The 18,935-nt window shown below is 48.6% G+C and overlaps 1 long non-coding RNA gene across 2 annotated transcripts; it reads left to right on the top strand.

Moving 5' to 3' along the window:
- Nucleotides 1–838: 838 nt before the first annotated feature.
- Nucleotides 839–17,347, top strand: LOC141055908 (uncharacterized). 2 transcript variants are annotated; one of them, XR_012221550.1, is made up of 2 exons: nt 839–1,151; nt 16,990–17,347. It is a non-coding gene; the product is annotated as an uncharacterized lncRNA (long non-coding RNA). The 2 variants fall into 2 exon arrangements; XR_012221551.1 differs by lacking the exon at nt 839–1,151 and adding an exon at nt 15,512–15,646.
- Nucleotides 17,348–18,935: the final 1,588 nt, after the last annotated feature.

Here is an 18,935-nt window from a genome sequence, read left to right as displayed (position 1 = left end):
TCATCTGCTGCTGGACTCCCCTCCCGTTGTTCAGCATGCTGCTCCATTTGGGGTGGTGGTGGTGCTGATGGTGCTTCTGCAGTGGTCTCCTGCCTTCTCCTGCGCCTGGTTGCTGTCTTGGGTGGCATGTTGGGTGTGGCTGAGGGTCCCACTGTCATGCTTTTATATATATGTGTCTTGTGGGCAGAGCTACTGAGCATGCTCAGACCAAAAAAACCGGATCCGGCCACCGGATCCGGCTGTCACCAGATCCGGCGCATTGCGGCGCTCATAGGCTTTCATTGTTTGAAAAAGCCGGACACGCCAGATCCGGCGTGTCCGGCTTTTTCGCCGGAGACAAAAAACGTTACAGTAGCCGTTTTTTCCAGACGCCGGATCGCGACACATTGCCGGATCCGGCAAAAACCGGATGAAACGCATGGCCATCCGGCGCAAATGCAAGTTAATGGGGGGGAAACCGGATCCGTCATTGCATTTCGCCGGATCCGGTTTTTGTCAAAAGCGCCGGATTGCGCCTGACGGCGAAAACCTGATGTGTGAAAGAGGCCTAAACCCTCCTGTTCCATCCCCACCCATTATTTAGCATCAGCCTGAAAATGCCAGTCTAGAATCCTAAGTAATGTAGTAGCCTTGAAGTACAAAAAAATTTTTTAATGCAGCCACTGGTGGCTGCCATTTTACACTACAGATCTGTAAGGGTCGCTGGAGGACACAGTCTGCAAATACAGCAGCCCATGGGCATAGGCGACAATGACCCTCTTACATTATATCAGCATCAGATGTGAACTAGGCACTCCTCTGTGGGCGGCTCAATTCACAGTTGTAGGTGTGGCCAGGAGCCATTTTATTATAACCCAGTGCTATCTTCTAAGCTCCATTTATGCTCTATCACAAGCCCTGATATGCTGGAAGCTGTACTCTTTACTTTCGGCATAACATGTCCTAGGCAAGCTGCGCATACCAGTGGAGCTGCTGGAGATCATAAGAGGAGAGGAGCTGCTGGATATCGGAAGGAGCTGCTATATACCCGAGGAGATGCAGGAGATCATAAGAGGAGAGGATACTGGAGGAGATGCTGGAGACACGAAGAGCTGCAGGATACCAGGGGAGCTGCAGTGACGACAGGAGCGGGGCGGTGACGTCATTCATTGGTAACTATCAGGGTTACAGTGGTGAAGGGCCAGGCATGCTGCTTTTTGTACAGAGTCAAAAATTTGAGAGGTGGTAGATGGCATGTGTGAGGGGGAGATGGTATCTGAGAGGTGGCATATCACAGAGGGGGAGATGGCATATGGGGGGGGAGATCTCATGTGCGAGATGGCATATTTAAGGAGCTGGCCACTTACTAAATACTATTAGACAATTGGACGTAGAGTGGAGTCCACAGCTCTACGGGATGCAGACTTTTTCCAGCATTCAATCTGTCTTGAATGCTGCAGCCAGCATCATATTGTGATGGAAATATATATATTTCATATAGATCTCACTTGCATATATAATCAAAGCTAATATATATACTATAATCCATTCCATGAATCAGACAGCTCTTTGGGCATTCCAAGATAAAAAAAAAAAGAGGAACAACACCAGATGTGCTAAAGTGATGAGTAGATGTCTCAACTCTGTCTTGGTTTCAAGAGGCGACATTTACACTTTAGTTACTTAATCAGCATCTTGCCATGCATTAATCACAATATTTCATATATTTAGATAGCCAATATATAGTGTATAGTGTCATTCTGGAGCCCTCAAAATACTCAGTCTAATTGGGAACGGCCGCAGCACACACAGGGATAGATTTATCCTAACCAAATTTCCATAACATCTGGCGCCTGCACACGGGGCTGTGGACGAAACGCACAGGGACCCTGCTGACCAGAGAGACGGGGGTGTCGGCTGCGTCCCTGGCTCATGGGACGGAGACTGTGCAGCTCCATAAATAATGTAAGAAAATCTTGTAATCTTACCTGAATGTCCCCTGTGCCCAGTCCAGGGCTATACCTCTTGCCGGTCAGTTATGGTCACCACCGCATTCCCAGGTAGTGTAAAAAGTCCATGCCCCTATCCAAACCCTGGGATATAAGCCAACGTGTCTGCTGCGTGCCGTGTATATGTTTTATGTCTTTATGTCTGTGAAGATCCGGGAGATAGTTGGAACAGTGACTGATTTTGCCTGTGGTTGCTGGGAAACTGATAACAGGAAGCCAAATCACTTGATAAGTTATCACAGATTCCTGTGCATGCAACCGAGGGACAGGTGCTCCCAGATTTCCAGGCACGGATGGTGATATCCCTCTAAGTTATCACAGATACCCGTAGCTGGCGAGCCAGGCAAGACGACCGTAGTGGAGGGTGATTCTCCCGGGCACCTGAGTGCCCTGTGCGATTTGCAGTTGTCAGTTACCAGAACGGCTTGTACGAGTCATAGAATAATAAAGAGGGCATCGATTTCTCACGGACGTCTATTCATGTTTGTAATGTACTGTCACTTTACATTTTAGAGTTGTAAGAGAAAGCATTTTTTTTCACACTTCTCCCTTGCAAATCACACTGTCACATCTGTTTTTTGCTCTGTTTCCTGTTTTTTGTATTCTGAGATAATTTTTAGCTGTAGCATATAAATTTTGAGGAACTGAAACTGAGCTGAATCTTTGACTGTGCTGTGTGATACCTGTTTTTAGATACGTGATTTTAGTGACTATAGACCAGCAGTGAAAAAAGAGGAAGTGAGTGTGTCCGAGCACAGACAAACTTTCTCCTCCTCTCTCTTTCTCTCCTTTTCTCCTCCTTCTGCCACAACTTTCTCCTCCTTCTCTGTCACACCTCTCTCCTCCTTCTGCCACACCTTTATCCTCTTTCTCTGTCACTCCCCTCACCTCCTTCCTCACATCCCTCTCCTTCACACCTCCCTTCTCCTCATTTTCCTTCTTTGTTACCAGCTGGGCCAATGCCCAATCCAAACAGTATTGTGTCCCTGTATCCAGTGCTTACAGCACAAGGTACTTTCTACGTCCCAGGCAGAGTACAACCATTGCTATTTATGATATTGGGAGAAGGTGAAAATCTCCCTATGCATAGTGCTGCAGGCTGCCCCCAGACACATCAGGCAGCAGACAGGGTGCAGAGGGAGGACATCCTCACACAAAAAGGCAACCTCTAAGTCCAAATATCACAACTACTCCTCTGATGAGGATGAAGAGGGAACATCATATATGCTGTCCAGTACTAGTATTGAAAAGAAACCCACAGGCACCGAGAAGGCAGGGGCAGATAGAGGCACCACCCCAAGTCAGGTGACCAGTATTCTGAATAATCTGCCAGATCCAGAGATGCATCCTATGCTATTTTACCGAAGAATGCAGCAGAACCAGCGAACATATGCAGCAACCTGGAATGATCTCTGGGCCGTAATGGAAATAAAAGCAGGTGATGCATTCTGGCCAATCATGAAGGAACACTTAAAACTTCCAGTAGAATTAGATGTGAACGCTTGGGAGTTAGGACAAAAGCTATTTGAGCAGCTCAGAGAGTGGGCCAATGGCAGATTGGCAGTGCAAGCTCTCAGCTTACATGACATGAGCCAAGACAAGCCAGGGTCTGTGGAGAAGTTTCATGGCAGAGTGATGCAAACGTTCCAAGATTTGGACTTCACCATTCATGATCAAATACACAGACAAATGTTGGCACAGGCCTTTGTGCGTGGACTAAGAGAAACAATCAAGAAACTACTGATAGTGGCCAGACCCGAGTGCAGGTCAATAGTAATGGACACGCTGCTCACAGTAGCCAAAGAGATTGAATCCCAACCAGAAGTGCAGAAGACAGCCCCTCTTATGGTGGCCACTGACCTGGAAGAAGAGCCACACCACAAGGACAGAAGAAATGTCAAGTGTTACAACTGTGGCAAATTTGGCCATTTCTGGAACCAGTGCAGAGCACTCATACAACCCGAGAGTATGATCAGGTCAAGGAAGAAACAGAAAGCAGGGAAGAGCTCCGCCCATAGGACAGGGGCAAGCCAGGTCCACAAGACACCATGATCCTAACATGTGAAACTCCACTAGTGGGGCCAATACCTCAAATTACCCTGAAAGTGGATGGGGTTGTCAGATCTTTTCTTGAGGACACTGGTGCAGCCAGAAGTGTGATGAGACATGAGGAATTCCCTAACCCCACCTGCCTATCAGAATCCTCTGTGTCTTGCGTGGGGATTGATGGTCAAGTCAGACATTCTCAGCTTACAATGCCCTTGAGCGTGTGGACTCAGCCAGGACAAAATATTCTGTCCCAGTTCGTGATGTCAAGGACCTGTCCATTCAACCTGCTGGGAGTGGACCTACTGCAGAAGCAGAGGGTGACCACAGTGTTCCAGGAAGATGGGACTGTGACACTTCCTTCACCCCTGACCCAAGAAGAATCAATCATTCTGGCGGACCTACAAGAACCTCAATCAACTGATGCAGGCCTACCCAAGAAGGTACTGGACGTAGTACCAGGAAGTCTATGGTCCAAGGGACCTCAAGATGTGGGAAAACTTCAAGTTGCCCCAGTATGGGTGTCACAAAAGCCAGATACCCCGTACCCTCGTAAAGCCCAGTATCTCCTGTCCATCGCCCAGAGTCAATCTGTCTCTGACCAACTGAAGGTCTACCTGGAAATAGGAATCATTATTCCCTGCACATTGCCTTGCAATACCCTGCTTTTCCCAGTCAAGAAAAAGACTGAAAAAGGAGAACCAGCCAAGTTCAGAATGGTGCATGACCTGAGGGCCATGAATGAGGCTACGGTATTTGAAACCCCAATTGTACCAAATCCGCACACTCTGCTCTCAAATGTGCCAGCCACAGCAACAGTGTTCACAGTGGTCAATCTGGTCAACGCTTTCTTCAGTGTTCCCCTTCACCCAGATGACCAGTACCTGTTTGCCTTCACGCACCAGGGGTTGTAGAACACATGGACAGTGATGCCCCAGGGGGCCCAGAACAGTTCTTCACAGTTCACCAAAGCAATGTCCTCCATCTTCGTCAACTATATTGCAGAACATGCAGAGGTCACTCTTCTACAATGCGTGGTTTAGCTTCTCCTTTGTGCAGCTGATGTAGATACCTGCACAGCCCATTCCTTGTCTCTCCTACTCTACTTGGCGGAGCAGCAATGCAAGGGTCGAAAAACAAAGTCCAGTGGTGTCAGATGCGAGTTACATTCCTGGGACGCTGAATTGCCTGTCAGACGAAACACCTGACAGATGACCGGAAGATCACTGTGGAGAAGATGGCTCCCCCAACAACTCCAAAGATGCTACAGGCCTTCCTTGGTCTAGTTTTGTATTGCAGAACTTAGATCCCAGATGCCTCGGTCTTAATGCAGCCTCTGTATGATTGCATAATTGTGACCACGTTCCTTCTCTCGGATGCAGCCTTCAACTCATTCAGGAAACTGAAAGACTCCATAGTCTCAGTGCCAGTACTAGGCATACCTGATTACGAGAAGCCATTTCATCTGTACCTGATGGAAAAAGAAGTCCATGCTACCGGAGTCCTGACGCAGATTCACGGGGGAAAGCAAAGACCTCTAAGCTATTTTTCAGCTCGCCTGGATCCAGTTGCAAGGGGGCCCCCTCCTGCATGAGGGCAGTATTTGCAGCGCACGCCCTCCTGGACAAGACTGCTGACATCATTCTTGGACATTCGCTGGAGATCCTGGCTCCACACAACATCTCAGAAATCCTCAACCAAACCCAGCCAATACGTCTCTCCACTGCCCGGCATCTTCGCCTCCAGTGCTCACTGCTCTTGCCTGACAATGATACCATCTCCAGATGTACGGTCCTCAACCCGGCCACTCTACTCCCACTCCTAAAGGGGGATGTGGATATGGACTCTTCAGAACAAAATCTGCAGGATACCTTTCACAAGGATCTCGATTTGCTCCAGACTGACGACCATGATTGTTTCAGCATCATGCAACAGGAAACAGCAGGATTACCCAGTGTGGTGGATGAGCCACTGACCAACTCAGAGTTGGTCCTCTACGTAGATGGCTCCAGATTTGCAGATGGTGAAGGAAGATTCCACACGGGATATGCAGTGACCAGCAATCAAGAAATCCTATGGTCCAGAAGTCTGCCACCTAGCCTGTCAGCCCAGGAAGCAGAACTGATAGCACTGACGAAGGCCTGCCAGATCGCGAAAGATAAAGCTGCAAACATCTATACCGATTCCATGTACTCGCATGGCACAGCACACGACTTTGGACCCATCTGGGCTGCGAGGGACTTCATCACAGCAAGCAGGACAACCGTGAAGCATCATGGAGCCATCAGAGACCTTCTGGATGCACTCCAACTACCGAAAGTGGTGGCAGTATTAAAGGTCAAAGCACATGGAAAATTGAATACAGTAGAGGCACGGGGCAATAAGATGGCAGACATGGCCGCCAAAGAAGCAGCCAAAGGAAGACAATATGGAGAGGTGGGAGAGGTCGTAGAGCCGGACAGCTACATCCTGATGACTGAGGACAAGAAACCTGACAAAATGACATCGTGGGATCTGTTCAAGAACTTGCAGGACCAGACTCCGAAGGAGAAGGAAAGCTGGATGCGAAAGGGAGCAACACATGAAGAAGGAAGGCTATACGCAATGGACTCCAAACCCTGTCTACCTCGAAGTATGTACCCTATAGTGATTCAATGGGCACATGGGCCCACATACAGATCAAAGACACAGATGAATGATCTGATTGGTGCTTAATGGTTTGCTCTAGGGATTTCATCTCTAACAGCCAAATTTACTAGCAGCTGTTTGACCTGCGGCAAATGAAACTATGGATGAGAGGAAAAAGTTCCCCCACATCATCTGGCCAGACTACTGTACCCCTTCCAGGGGATCCAGATAGACCACATCCAGATGCCGCCAAGTGGAGGATTTGAATATGCCCTTGTGGTCTTAGATGTGTTCTCAGGATGGCCAGAAGCTTTCCCAGTCGGCAAAGACCACTGCGAAGAAGCTACTTTCAGAAATAGTGTGCAGATACGGGGTTCCAGAAGTGATAGAGAGTGATCAGGGACCCGTATTCACAGCAAACTTAACATAAAAGATCTGGTCAGTAGTAGGGTCAGATTTAGGCCTACACACTCCCTACCATCCCCAACGTAGTGGGAAAATAGAAAGATTAGACAGGACACTTAAGAGCAGGATGTTGAAAGTTGTCCAAGAGACAAACAAACCATGGCATGAGACACTCCCAATTGCACTGTTTAATGTAATGCACACTCCTAGAGGCCCAGAAAAGCTGTCACCATAGGAAATTTTGTTTGGGTCTAGTCCCAGGTTAGGGATATTCTTCCCTCAACAGTTGACTATGCAATATGATACCTTATCTGCTTATGTAATTGAACTCACCAAGAAATTTGATAATTTCCATTCTCAAGTTTTTTTCTTCATTGCCAGAACCAGATTCGGTACCTAGTACGCATTCCCTGAAGCCAAGAGACTGGGTGTTGGTGAAAAAGCTAGTAAGGAGAACACTCGATCCCAGATATGATGGTCCTTACCAAGTGCTACTGATGACACCAACCTTGGTGAAACTGGAGGGAAGACTCACTTGGATTCATGCATCCACATTGCAAGAGAGCTCCCATACCAGAAGATACACCTAAGCCAGAATGATGCTGTGGATGCCCTGCCTACCAAATAGATGATCTACCTGATGAAGAATACACACCACCGACTACTCTACTGTTGAATAAGAGACTATGATTGCAATGCCATGAACCCCTGTTAGGGACAGTTCTCCTTACCGCCCATTTGCGAAAGCCTGTACGGAGAGGGGTGTATGCACTAGGCATGCATCAGCTCAACAGCAGCACCAAAGAGTTCCAGCGCTTTGGGATAGGAGGTTAGGATTAAATTCAAAAAGATATAAATAATCAGGAGCAGTGGGCAGCAACTAACAGAATGGTTTTAACAGGGAAAAATGCAAAGTACTACATCCGGGCAATAAAAAAGGAAAAAAGCATACACAGAATGGGAGGAATAGGGCTATGCAACAGCACATGTGAAAAAGACTTGGGTATACTAATAGATCACAGACTGAATATGAGGCAAAAGCAATTCTAGGATGTATTAACAGAAGCATACAGTCTAGATCATGTGAAGTCATTATTGCCCTCTACTCCTCTTTGGTCAGACTTCATCTGGAATACTGTGTCCAGTTTTGGGCACCACATTTTAAAAAAGACATCAACAAACTGGAGCAAGTTCAGAAAAGAGCGACCAGAATGGTGACCGGTCTGCAAACCCTGTCTTAAAGGAAAGGTTACAGGATTTGGGAATGTTTAGCTTGCAGAAGAGAAGACTGAGAGGAGACTTAATAGCTGTCTACAAATATCTCAAGGGCTGTCACATTGTAGAAGGATCATCTTTATTCTCGTTTGCACAAGGAAAGACTTGAAGCAATGGGATGAAACTGAATGGGAGGAGACACAGATTAGATATTAGGAAAAACTTTTTGACATTTAGAGTGATCATTGATTGGAACAGGCTGCCACGAGAGGTGGTGAGTTCTCCTGCAATAGAAGTCTTCAAACAGAGGCTGGACAGACATCTGTCTGGGATGATTTAGCGAATCCTGCTTTTGAGCATGGGGTTGGACCAGATGGCCCAGGAGGTCCCTTCCAACTCTACAATTCTATGATTCAAGTGATATCTAAGTGGGGATTGTGATGGAAATATATATATATATATTTCATATAGATCTCACTTGCATATATAATAACAGCAAATATATATACTACTAGCTGAACAGCCCAGCGCTGCCCGGGTATAGTAACTAACTACGGTTAGTTATAACAAATTATGATTATATCTAAATATATATATACTTTAACGCTGAGTGTAGAGCCCCACCCACTCCACATAGCCACATTCACTATAATATCTCACATCATCCCGTCACCCAAAGCTACCGGACAACAACCCCTAATATCCCACATCATCCCATCAGCCAGAGCCACTGGACTACTACCCCTAATATCCCACATCATCCCGTCACCCAAAGTTACCGGACAACAACCCCTAATATCCCACATCATCCCATCAGCCAGAGCCACCGGACTACTACCCCCAATATCCCACATCATCCCGTCTGCCTGGGTTCAGAACAAGAATGCTAAGTGGAACGGTCCTAACTTCCATTCCGGGGATCCCTTTAAGAGAGGCCTGGTGTCAGAGCCAGAGTGCTGAGTGGATTTGCCCTGACTTCAATACCAATGATCCCTTTAATAGAAGCCTGGGGTGAGAATCAGAGCGCTGAGGGATTTACTGAAATAGCACAGAAAGAGGACTTAAAAATCCGCCAATAATAGAAAACAGCAAAAAAGCTGAGAGGTTTACCCATCCAGCCCTCCAGACAAATGCAGTGGACTCATGTAATTAAGATGGCAACACAGGTGCAAGAATACCGATGAAACAACCGCTCACAGCCTACCAATATATGGAGGGGGCGGTTGCCTGGTATGTTAATGCACAATAAAATGCTTGCATGCGGCGCTGTTCACACTATGGCCATGCAGGGCATCCAGGCCAGCCTAGTAGTGACACCCTTCTATTAGCTCAGGCGGGCTGCCCAGTGCTATCAAAATGCATGCCGTGTGAACAGACACCGCAGTTTACAAAAACAAATGGGCCCAACTTCACCCTCAATAAAAAGTGCAAAAAACACATAAAAATGTGGAGTATTAGCTGATATTTTGGCCAAAATACGTCAGCCCATAACCTGCGCCAAAGGTCTCCACCTTTACGGGTACCTAACACTAAATCCTAACCCTGAATAGCACAGAAAGAGGACTGTGTCTGTTCACATGGCATGCATTTTGATAGCCATGGGCAGCCCGCCTGAGCTAATAGAAGGGTGTCACTACTAGGCTGGCCTGGATGCTGTGCATGGCCATAGTGTGAACAGCGCTGCATACAAGTTTTTTTATTGTGCATTAACATACCAGGCAACCGCCCCCTCCATATATTGGTAGGCTGTGAGCGGTTGTTTCATCGGTATTCTTGCACCTGTGTTGCCATCTTAATTATATGGGTCCACTGCATCCTGAGAGTGCATTTGTTTGGAGGCCGGGATTTACCATAACTTCCATACAGGAGATCCCTTTAAGAGAGCCTGGGGTCAGTACCAGAGCATTTAAAGGCAATTGCCCTGACTTCCATACCGGGGATCCCTTTAAGAGAGCCTGGGGTCAGAACCAGAACGCTGAGCGGAATTGCCCTGACTTCCATACCAGGGATCTCTTTAAGAGAGGCCTGGCATCAGAACCAGAGCGCTGAGTGGATTTGCCCTGACTTCTATACCAATGATCCCTTTAATAGAAGCCTGGTGCGAGAATCAGAGCGCTGAGGGATTTACCATAACTTCCATACAGGAGATCCCTTTAAGAGAGCCTGGGGTCAGTACCAGAGCATTTGAAGGCAATTGCCCTGACTTCCATACCGGGGATCCCTTTAAGAGAGCCTGGGGTCAGAACCAGAACGCTGAGCGGAATTGCCCTGACTTCCATACAAATGATCCCTTTAATAGAAGCCTGGGGTGGGAATCAGAGCACTGATGGATTTACCATAACTTCCATACCAGAGATCCCTTTAAGAGAGGCCTGGGGTCAGTACCAAAGCGCAGAGTGGATTTGCCCTCGCTTCCATACCAGGGATCCCTTTAAGAGGGTCCTGGGGTCAGAACCAGAGCACTGAGTGGATTTGCCCTAACTTCCATACCGGCGATCCCTTTAAGAAAGGCCTGGGGTCAGTACCAAAGCGCAGAGTGGATTTGCCCTAAATTCTATACCAATGATCCCTTTAAGAGAAACTGGGGTCAGAACCACAGAGCTGAGTGGAACGGTCCTAACTTCCATACCAGAGATCCCTTTAAGAGAGACCTGGGGTCAAAAACAAAGCCCTGGAAGGATTTGCTCTGACTTCCATACCGGAGATCCCTTTAAGAGAGAAGATGTGCCTATATGATGGAGGATGTGTAATGTGTATATGGGCACAGGAGGGGGGGATTCATTTCTGTCATGTGCTCTGTGCTCCTTTCTGGGGGACAGACAAAGGCTGGGAGCTTATGTTCCCAGGGATGCTAGATTTCTCCCACCATGTTAGTGTCTGCTGAGGTGTTGTCAAGTGGGAAAACTTGCTCATATCAACCAATCACAGCCCAGCTTCTTTTAACCTGCTCTGGTGAAATGAGAGATGCTTAGTGATTGGTTGCAAGGAAAACTGTTGCTCATAGCAACCAATCATAGCTCAGCTTCTTTTGAACAGCACTGTTGAAATGAAAGATGCTTCGTGATTGGTTGGTGATACACACATACACACATTCAGTTTTATATATAGAGATAATCCATTGCTTTAAAATGGCTGCCACGAACCAGACAGCTCTTTGGGGCTTTCCAAGATAAAAAAGAGGAAAAACAGCAGATGTGCTAAAGTGATGAGTAGATGCAGTGGCGGATTATAATGAGGTCAATTTGGGCAGTTGCCCCGGGCCCAGTGGGGTTAAGGGGCCCACAGCCCAGGCCAGTAAATTGCCCCATTATAATCCACCACCGCGCAGGGCCGGATTATAGGCAGGGCAGGCGGGGCTTCAGCCCCGGGGCCCCCACCACAAGAGCTTCTAAGGGGGCCCCCACCACATTCCTGTTGGCTGCTGCAATGGCACTCCATCTTCTCCCCACCTAAAAGTGAGTGACCGTGGGGGCGGAATTATGTGCTCTGCTACCAGCAGCATCTACAAGTAGCGTGAACGCTGATGCTGCTGGTAGCGTGCAAAGGCTTGTGATGAGATCACAGGAGGTAAGGTGTCAGGGCCCCGATCATGTGACCCCTGTCTCCTCCCCTCCTGTGACCTCATCACAGGTCCTGTGCGCACAGCACAGAGAGCAGCCATGTATGTGGAGTGTGGCTGTGCGGGTGGAGGTCGGTGCTGGAGGCTCCATTATTCTCTATGTGGAGTGCGGGTGGAGGTCGGTGCTGGAGGCTCCATTATTCTCTATGTGGAGTGCGGCTCTGCGGGTGGAGGTCGGTGCTGGAGGCTCCATTATTCTCTATGTGGAGTGGGGCTCTGCAGGTGGAGGTCGGTGCTGGAGGCCCCATTATTCTCTATGTGGAGTGTGGCTCTGCGGGTGGAGGTCGGTGCTGGAGGCCCCATTATTCTCTATGTGGAGTGTGGCTCTGCGGGTGGAGGTCGGTGCTGGAGGCTCCATTATTCTCTATGTGGAGTGTGGCTCTGCGGGTGGAGGTCGGTGCTGGAGGTTCCATTATTCTCTATGTGGAGTGCGGCTCTGCGGGTGGAGGTCGGTGCTGGAGGCTCCATTATTCTCTATGTGGAGTGTGGCTCTGCGGGTGGAGGTCGGTGCTGGAGGCTCCATTATTCTCTATGTGGAGTGGGGCTCTGCAGGTGGAGGTCGGTGCTGGAGGCCCCATTATTCTCTATGTGGAGTGCGGCTCTGCGGGTGGAGGTCGGTGCTGGAGGCTCCATTATTCTCTATGTGGAGTGCGGCTCTGCGGGTGGAGGTCGGTGCTGGAGGCCCCATTATTCTCTATGTGGAGTGTGGCTCTGCGGGTGGAGGTCGGTGCTGGAGGCTCCATTATTCTCTATGTGGAGTGTGGCTCTGCGGGTGGAGGTCGGTGCTGGAGGCCCCATTCTCTATGTGGAGTGTGGCTCTGCGGGTGGAGGTCGGTGCTGGAGGCTCCATTATTCTCTATGTGGAGTGTGGCTCTGCGGGTGGAGGTCGGTGCTGGAGGTTCCATTATTCTCTATGTGGAGTGCGGCTCTGCGGGTGGAGGTCGGTGCTGGAGGCTCCATTATTCTCTATGTGGAGTGTGGCTCTGCGGGTGGAGGTCGGTGCTGGAGGCTCCATTATTCTCTATGTGGAGTGGGGCTCTGCGGGTGGAGGTCGGTGCTGGAGGCCCCATTATTCTCTATGTGGAGTGTGGCTCTGCGGGTGGAGGTCGGTGCTGGAGGCCCCATTATTCTCTATGTGGAGTGTGGCTCTGCGGGTGGAGGTCGGTGCTGGAGGCTCCATTATTCTCTATGTGGAGTGTGGCTCTGCGGGTGGAGGTCGGTGCTGGAGGTTCCATTATTCTCTATGTGGAGTGCGGCTCTGCGGGTGGAGGTCGGTGCTGGAGACTCCATTATTCTCTATGTGGAGTGTGGCTCTGCGGGTGGAGGTCGGTGCTGGAGGCTCCATTATTCTCTATGTGGAGTGTGGCTCTGCGGGTGGAGGTCGGTGCTGGAGGCTCCATTATTCTCTATGTGGAGTGTGGCTCTGCGGGTGGAGGTCGGTGCTGGAGGCTCCATTATTCTCTATGTGGAGTGTGGCTCTGCGGGTGGAGGTCGGTGCTGGAGGCTCCATTATTCTCTATGTAGAGTGCGACTCTGCGGGTGGAGGTCGGTGCTGGAGGCCCCATTATTCTCTATGTAGAGTGCGACTCTGCGGGTGGAGGTCGGTGCTGGAGGCCCCATTATTCTCTATGTGGAGTGCGGCTCTGCGGGTGGAGGTCGGTGCTGGAGGCTCCATTATTCTCTATGTAGAGTGCGGCTCTGCGGGTGGAGGTCGGTGCTGGAGGCCCCATTATTCTCTATGTAGAGTGCGACTCTGCGGGTGGAGGTCGGTGCTGGAGGCCCCATTATTCTCTATGTGGAGTGCGGCTCTGCGGGTGGAGGTCGGTGCTGGAGGCTCCATTATTCTCTATGTGGAGTGCGGCTCTGCGGGTGGAGGTCGGTGCTGGAGGCTCCATTATTCTCTATGTGGAGTGTGGCTCTGCGGGTGGAGGTCGGTGCTGGAGGCTCCATTATTCTCTATGTGGAGTGGGGCTCTGCAGGTGGAGGTCGGTGCTGGAGGCCCCATTATTCTCTATGTGGAGTGTGGCTCTGCGGGTGGAGGTCGGTGCTGGAGGCCCCATTATTCTCTATGTGGAGTGTGGCTCTGCGGGTGGAGGTCGGTGCTGGAGGCTCCATTATTCTCTATGTGGAGTGTGGCTCTGCGGGTGGAGGTCGGTGCTGGAGGTTCCATTATTCTCTATGTGGAGTGCGGCTCTGCGGGTGGAGGTCGGTGCTGGAGGCTCCATTATTCTCTATGTGGAGTGTGGCTCTGCGGGTGGAGGTCGGTGCTGGAGGCTCCATTATTCTCTATGTGGAGTGTGGCTCTGCGGGTGGAGGTCGGTGCTGGAGGCCCCATTATTCTCTATGTGGAGTGTGGCTCTGCGGGTGGAGGTCGGTGCTGGAGGCTCCATTATTCTCTATGTGGAGTGTGGCTCTGCGGGTGGAGGTCGGTGCTGGAGGTTCCATTATTCTCTATGTGGAGTGCGGCTCTGCGGGTGGAGGTCGGTGCTGGAGGCTCCATTATTCTCTATGTGGAGTGTGGCTCTGCGGGTGGAGGTCGGTGCTGGAGGCTCCATTATTCTCTATGTGGAGTGGGGCTCTGCAGGTGGAGGTCGGTGCTGGAGGCCCCATTATTCTCTATGTGGAGTGTGGCTCTGCGGGTGGAGGTCGGTGCTGGAGGCCCCATTATTCTCTATGTGGAGTGTGGCTCTGCGGGTGGAGGTCGGTGCTGGAGGCTCCATTATTCTCTATGTGGAGTGTGGCTCTGCGGGTGGAGGTCGGTGCTGGAGGTTCCATTATTCTCTATGTGGAGTGCGGCTCTGCGGGTGGAGGTCGGTGCTGGAGACTCCATTATTCTCTATGTGGAGTGTGGCTCTGCGGGTGGAGGTCGGTGCTGGAGGCTCCATTATTCTCTATGTGGAGTGTGGCTCTGCGGGTGGAGGTCGGTGCTGGAGGCCCCATTATTCTCTATGTGGAGTGTGGCTCTGCGGGTGGAGGTCGGTGCGGGAGGCCCCATTATTCTCTATGTAGAGTGCGGCTCTGCGGGTGGAGGTCGGTGCTGGAGGCCCCATTATTCTCTATGTGGAGTGTGGCTCTGCGGGTGGAGGTCGGTGCTGGAGGCCCCATTATTCTCTATGTGGAGTGTGGCTCTGCGGGTGGAGGTCGGTGCTGGAGGCTCCATTATTCTCTATGTGGAGTGCGGCTCTGCGGGTGGAGGTCGGTGCTGGAGGCCCTATTATTCTCTATGTGGAGTGCGGCTCTGCGGGTGGAGGTCGGTGCTGGAGGCTCCATTATTCTCTATGTGGAGTGGGGCTCTGCGGGTGGAGGTCGGTGCTGGAGGCCCCATTATTCTCTATGTGGAGTGGGGCTCTGCAGGTGGAGGTCGGTGCTGGAGGCCCCATTATTCTCTATGTGGAGTGTGGCTCTGCGGGTGGAGGTCGGTGCTGGAGGCCCCATTATTCTCTATGTAGAGTGCGGCTCTGCGGGTGGAGGTCGGTGCTGGAGGCCCCATTATTCTCTATGTGGAGTGTGGCTCTGCGGGTGGAGGTCGGTGCTGGAGGCCCCATTATTCTCTATGTAGAGTGCGACTCTGCGGGTGGAGGTCGGTGCTGGAGGCTCCATTATTCTCTATGTGGAGTGCGGCTCTGCGGGTGGAGGTCGGTGCTGGAGGCTCCATTATTCTCTATGTGGAGTGCGGCTCTGCGGGTGGAGGTCGGTGCTGGAGGCTCCATTATTCTCTATGTGGAGTGCGGCTCTGCGGGTGGAGGTCGGTGCTGGAGGCTCCATTATTCTCTATGTGGAGTGTGGCTCTGCGGGTGGAGGTCGGTGCTGGAGGCCCCATTATTCTTTATGTGGAGTGGGGCTCTGCGGGTGGAGGTCGGTGCTGGAGGCCCCATTATTCTCTATGTGGAGTGCGGCTCTGCGGGTGGAGGTCGGTGCTGGAGGCCCCATTATTCTCTATGTAGAGTGCGTCTCTGCGGGTGGAGGTCGGTGCTGGAGGCCCCATTATTCTCTATGTGGAGTGTGGCTCTGCGGGTGGAGGTCGGTGCTGGAGGCCCCATTATTCTCTATGTAGAGTGCGGCTCTGCGGGTGGAGGTCAGTGCTGGAGGCCCCATTATTCTCTATGTGGAGTGCGGCTCTGCGGGTGGAGGTCGGTGCTGGAGGCCCCATTATTCTCTATGTAGAGTGTGGCTCTACGATTCGTGACCCCCGTCACGTGACGAGGGGGGCCCACAGAGTCTGAACTGCCCCGGGCCCTGGCTACCCTTAATCCACCCCTGAGTAGATGTCTCAACTCTGTCCCGGTTTCAAGAGGCGACAGTTACACTTTAGTTACTTAATCAGCATCTTCCATGTATTAATCATGATAGTTCATATATTTAGATAGCAAATAACAAAGGAGCTTGACCATATGGTAACTAACTAACCACCCCTTTCTATACGCAATTATAAAACCAAAAAAACCAAATAAACCATCAGTGTTGATGGAATGTTATTCTGTCACCATGAGTGTATAGTGTCATTCTTGAGAGCTCAAAATAATCAGTCTAATTGGGAACGGCCACAGCACACACAGGGATAGATTTATCCTAACCAAATTTCCATAACATCAATCGTTACACCGATGCCTCTACCTTGTGCCAGTCAATACATTGGTTACCCATCCATTCCGTAATCCAGTAAAAAGTTATTACCCTCACCCACAAGACACTCCATGGCTCAGCACCACCCTACATCTCCTCCCTCGTCTCAGTCTACCACCCTACCTGTGCCCTCCGCTCTGCCAATCACCTGAGGTTCAGATTTTGGAATAAATTCATGGACTTCAGTGCGCTGCCAGATAAATTCACTAATCCAGTTTATGAGAAAGATTAACCGTTTATTTCCCTACACGTTTCAAAGTGTATACCACTTCTTCTTCAGGGGATGATATATATGATCAGATAGAACTGTCACAGATTATATACAACACAGATTCAAAAATTGGCGCCAATGGTCACATGTCATCTGGTGCAAATGTCAAAGTTCAAAGTACTACAAATGAACTATTGTATTAGTTAATCTGGATTCATTAAAAACATATTATTTTTATTTTTATTGTTTCACAGATAAAATGAACAAAAAGAAAAAGAAGAAAGAAAGAAAAAAAGGAAAAAAAAGGGGGATATATATAAAAAATCGAACTCCTGATGTCTGGAAAAAAGAAAAGAAAGGCACATTATGTGCCCAAACCACTACACCAAGTACAGGTCATACCTGAAGAAAGAAAAAAAAAAAAAAAAGAACTCGAGGAATGGATAAAAAAGGACTTGGGGAATGGATAAAAAAATAATTAAAAAATGATCGAATTGAAAGACTACTGATTAAAAAGATATATATAATTTATATGACAATAAAAGAAACTCTCTCTTATTTTAAAAAATGTATATGAACTAATAAAGGAAACTTTCTCTTTATTATAACAAATGTGTGTATGCGTTAATAACTATTCATAGTAAAATCATCAATGCGGCCGATTACAAAAAATTCACACGCCACTTAAGGAAAAAAGGTGTTAATTTCATTCACAGTTCGTCAGAGTGTTCAATGGGAACTGCGCAGGACCAACAACTATGGGAAGTTCAAGTAGCGCTTAATGAAGAGACCAGGATCGCTTTCCGTGAAGAGGAGAAATGAGGGAGGAAGAAAAAGGGGAGGAAAAAAACGCTCACTTATAATATAATAATACTGATACCGTTTTTTTAAAAAATTATGATAAAACCAATAGTATAAAAATATATAAAAGATATACACATTGAATAATACTAAAATTGCAGAAATAAAAAGGCGCACAAAAAAAGGGGTTAACCATACAAGATACAACACAAATCGATATGAATAACATATGAATACATAATTAAAAATTATTCAGAACGAAAATTAATAAATTCACCCTATTTAAAGAAAAACTTCTGTGATTTCGTTCAATCCATTTGGCTTAAGAGTATTCAACCTATAAATCCAAAAAACTTCTTTTCTGTTTAGTTGCCCTATTCTGTCAGGAATGTCACCAGGAATATGTTCAATTGGACTGATTTTCAGTCCACTCAGATCCTTATTATGTTTAATGGCAAAATGTCTAGAAAGACCGTGTTGTAAGAAACCCCTCTTAATATTATATCTATGTGAATTAACCCTTAGGTGTAAGGGTGTGTGCACACGCTGCGGATTTTGCTGCGGTTCCGCAGCGGTTTTGGCCGCTGCGGACCCGCTGCTGCGGTGTACAGTACCCTGATTCCCTATGGGAATCAAAAACCGCAGTGCAGACGGTGCGGAATTTTCTGCGCGGATTATCTGCGGTTTTCAATCCGCAGAAAGAATTGACATGTCAATTCTTTCTGCGGATTCTCCTGCGGTTTGCCATCTCCTCTATTGAGGAGATGAAAAACCGCAGGACAAAACCGCAGAGCAATCCGCAGGTAAAACCGCAGGTCTTTTGACCTGCGGTTTCACCTGCGGATTTTACAAAATCCGCGCGGATGAATCCGCACCTAATCCGCAGCGTGTGCACGTAGCCTGAGGGTTGGGTTGTTCTTCCAACATACTGTTTTTTGCATCCACACTCAATTAGATATATAACAAATTCCGTGGTGCAATTCAGATAATCTTTAATAGGAAAGATTTCATTGGTGGTAGATGATTTAATAGATTTTTCTCTGTGTGTAATAATATTACAACAGAGACAATTCCTCCTTCCACATTTATAAATCCCTCTTAAAGGGGCATGGATGTAAATTCGATGTAAAGTTAGTTTTTAATCGACTAGGAGCCACCAATCCCTTAATAGTTGGTGCCCTTCTAAAAGTGACCCCTGGATTGCTAGGCAAAAATTTCTGTAAAATAGGATCACTCAAAAGTATATACCAATTATTACATAGAATTTTGCGTATTCTTGTGTGTTCAGCACAATATTGGGTGATAAAATTAGTCATAAATTTTTTATTATCTGGTTTAACTGTTTTTTGTCCATTGATGAGAGTGTCTTGTGATATATTGACACACTTATTATAGGCAT

The sequence above is a fragment of the Dendrobates tinctorius genome, unplaced genomic scaffold, assembly GCF_039654945.1.
Source record: "Dendrobates tinctorius isolate UK_male_01 unplaced genomic scaffold, ASM3965494v1 ptg000192l, whole genome shotgun sequence".
NCBI classification, from domain to species: Eukaryota; Metazoa; Chordata; class Amphibia; order Anura; family Dendrobatidae; genus Dendrobates; species Dendrobates tinctorius.
The sequence above is the reverse complement of the archived record's forward strand: the minus strand, read 5'-3'. Positions and strand labels throughout refer to the sequence as shown.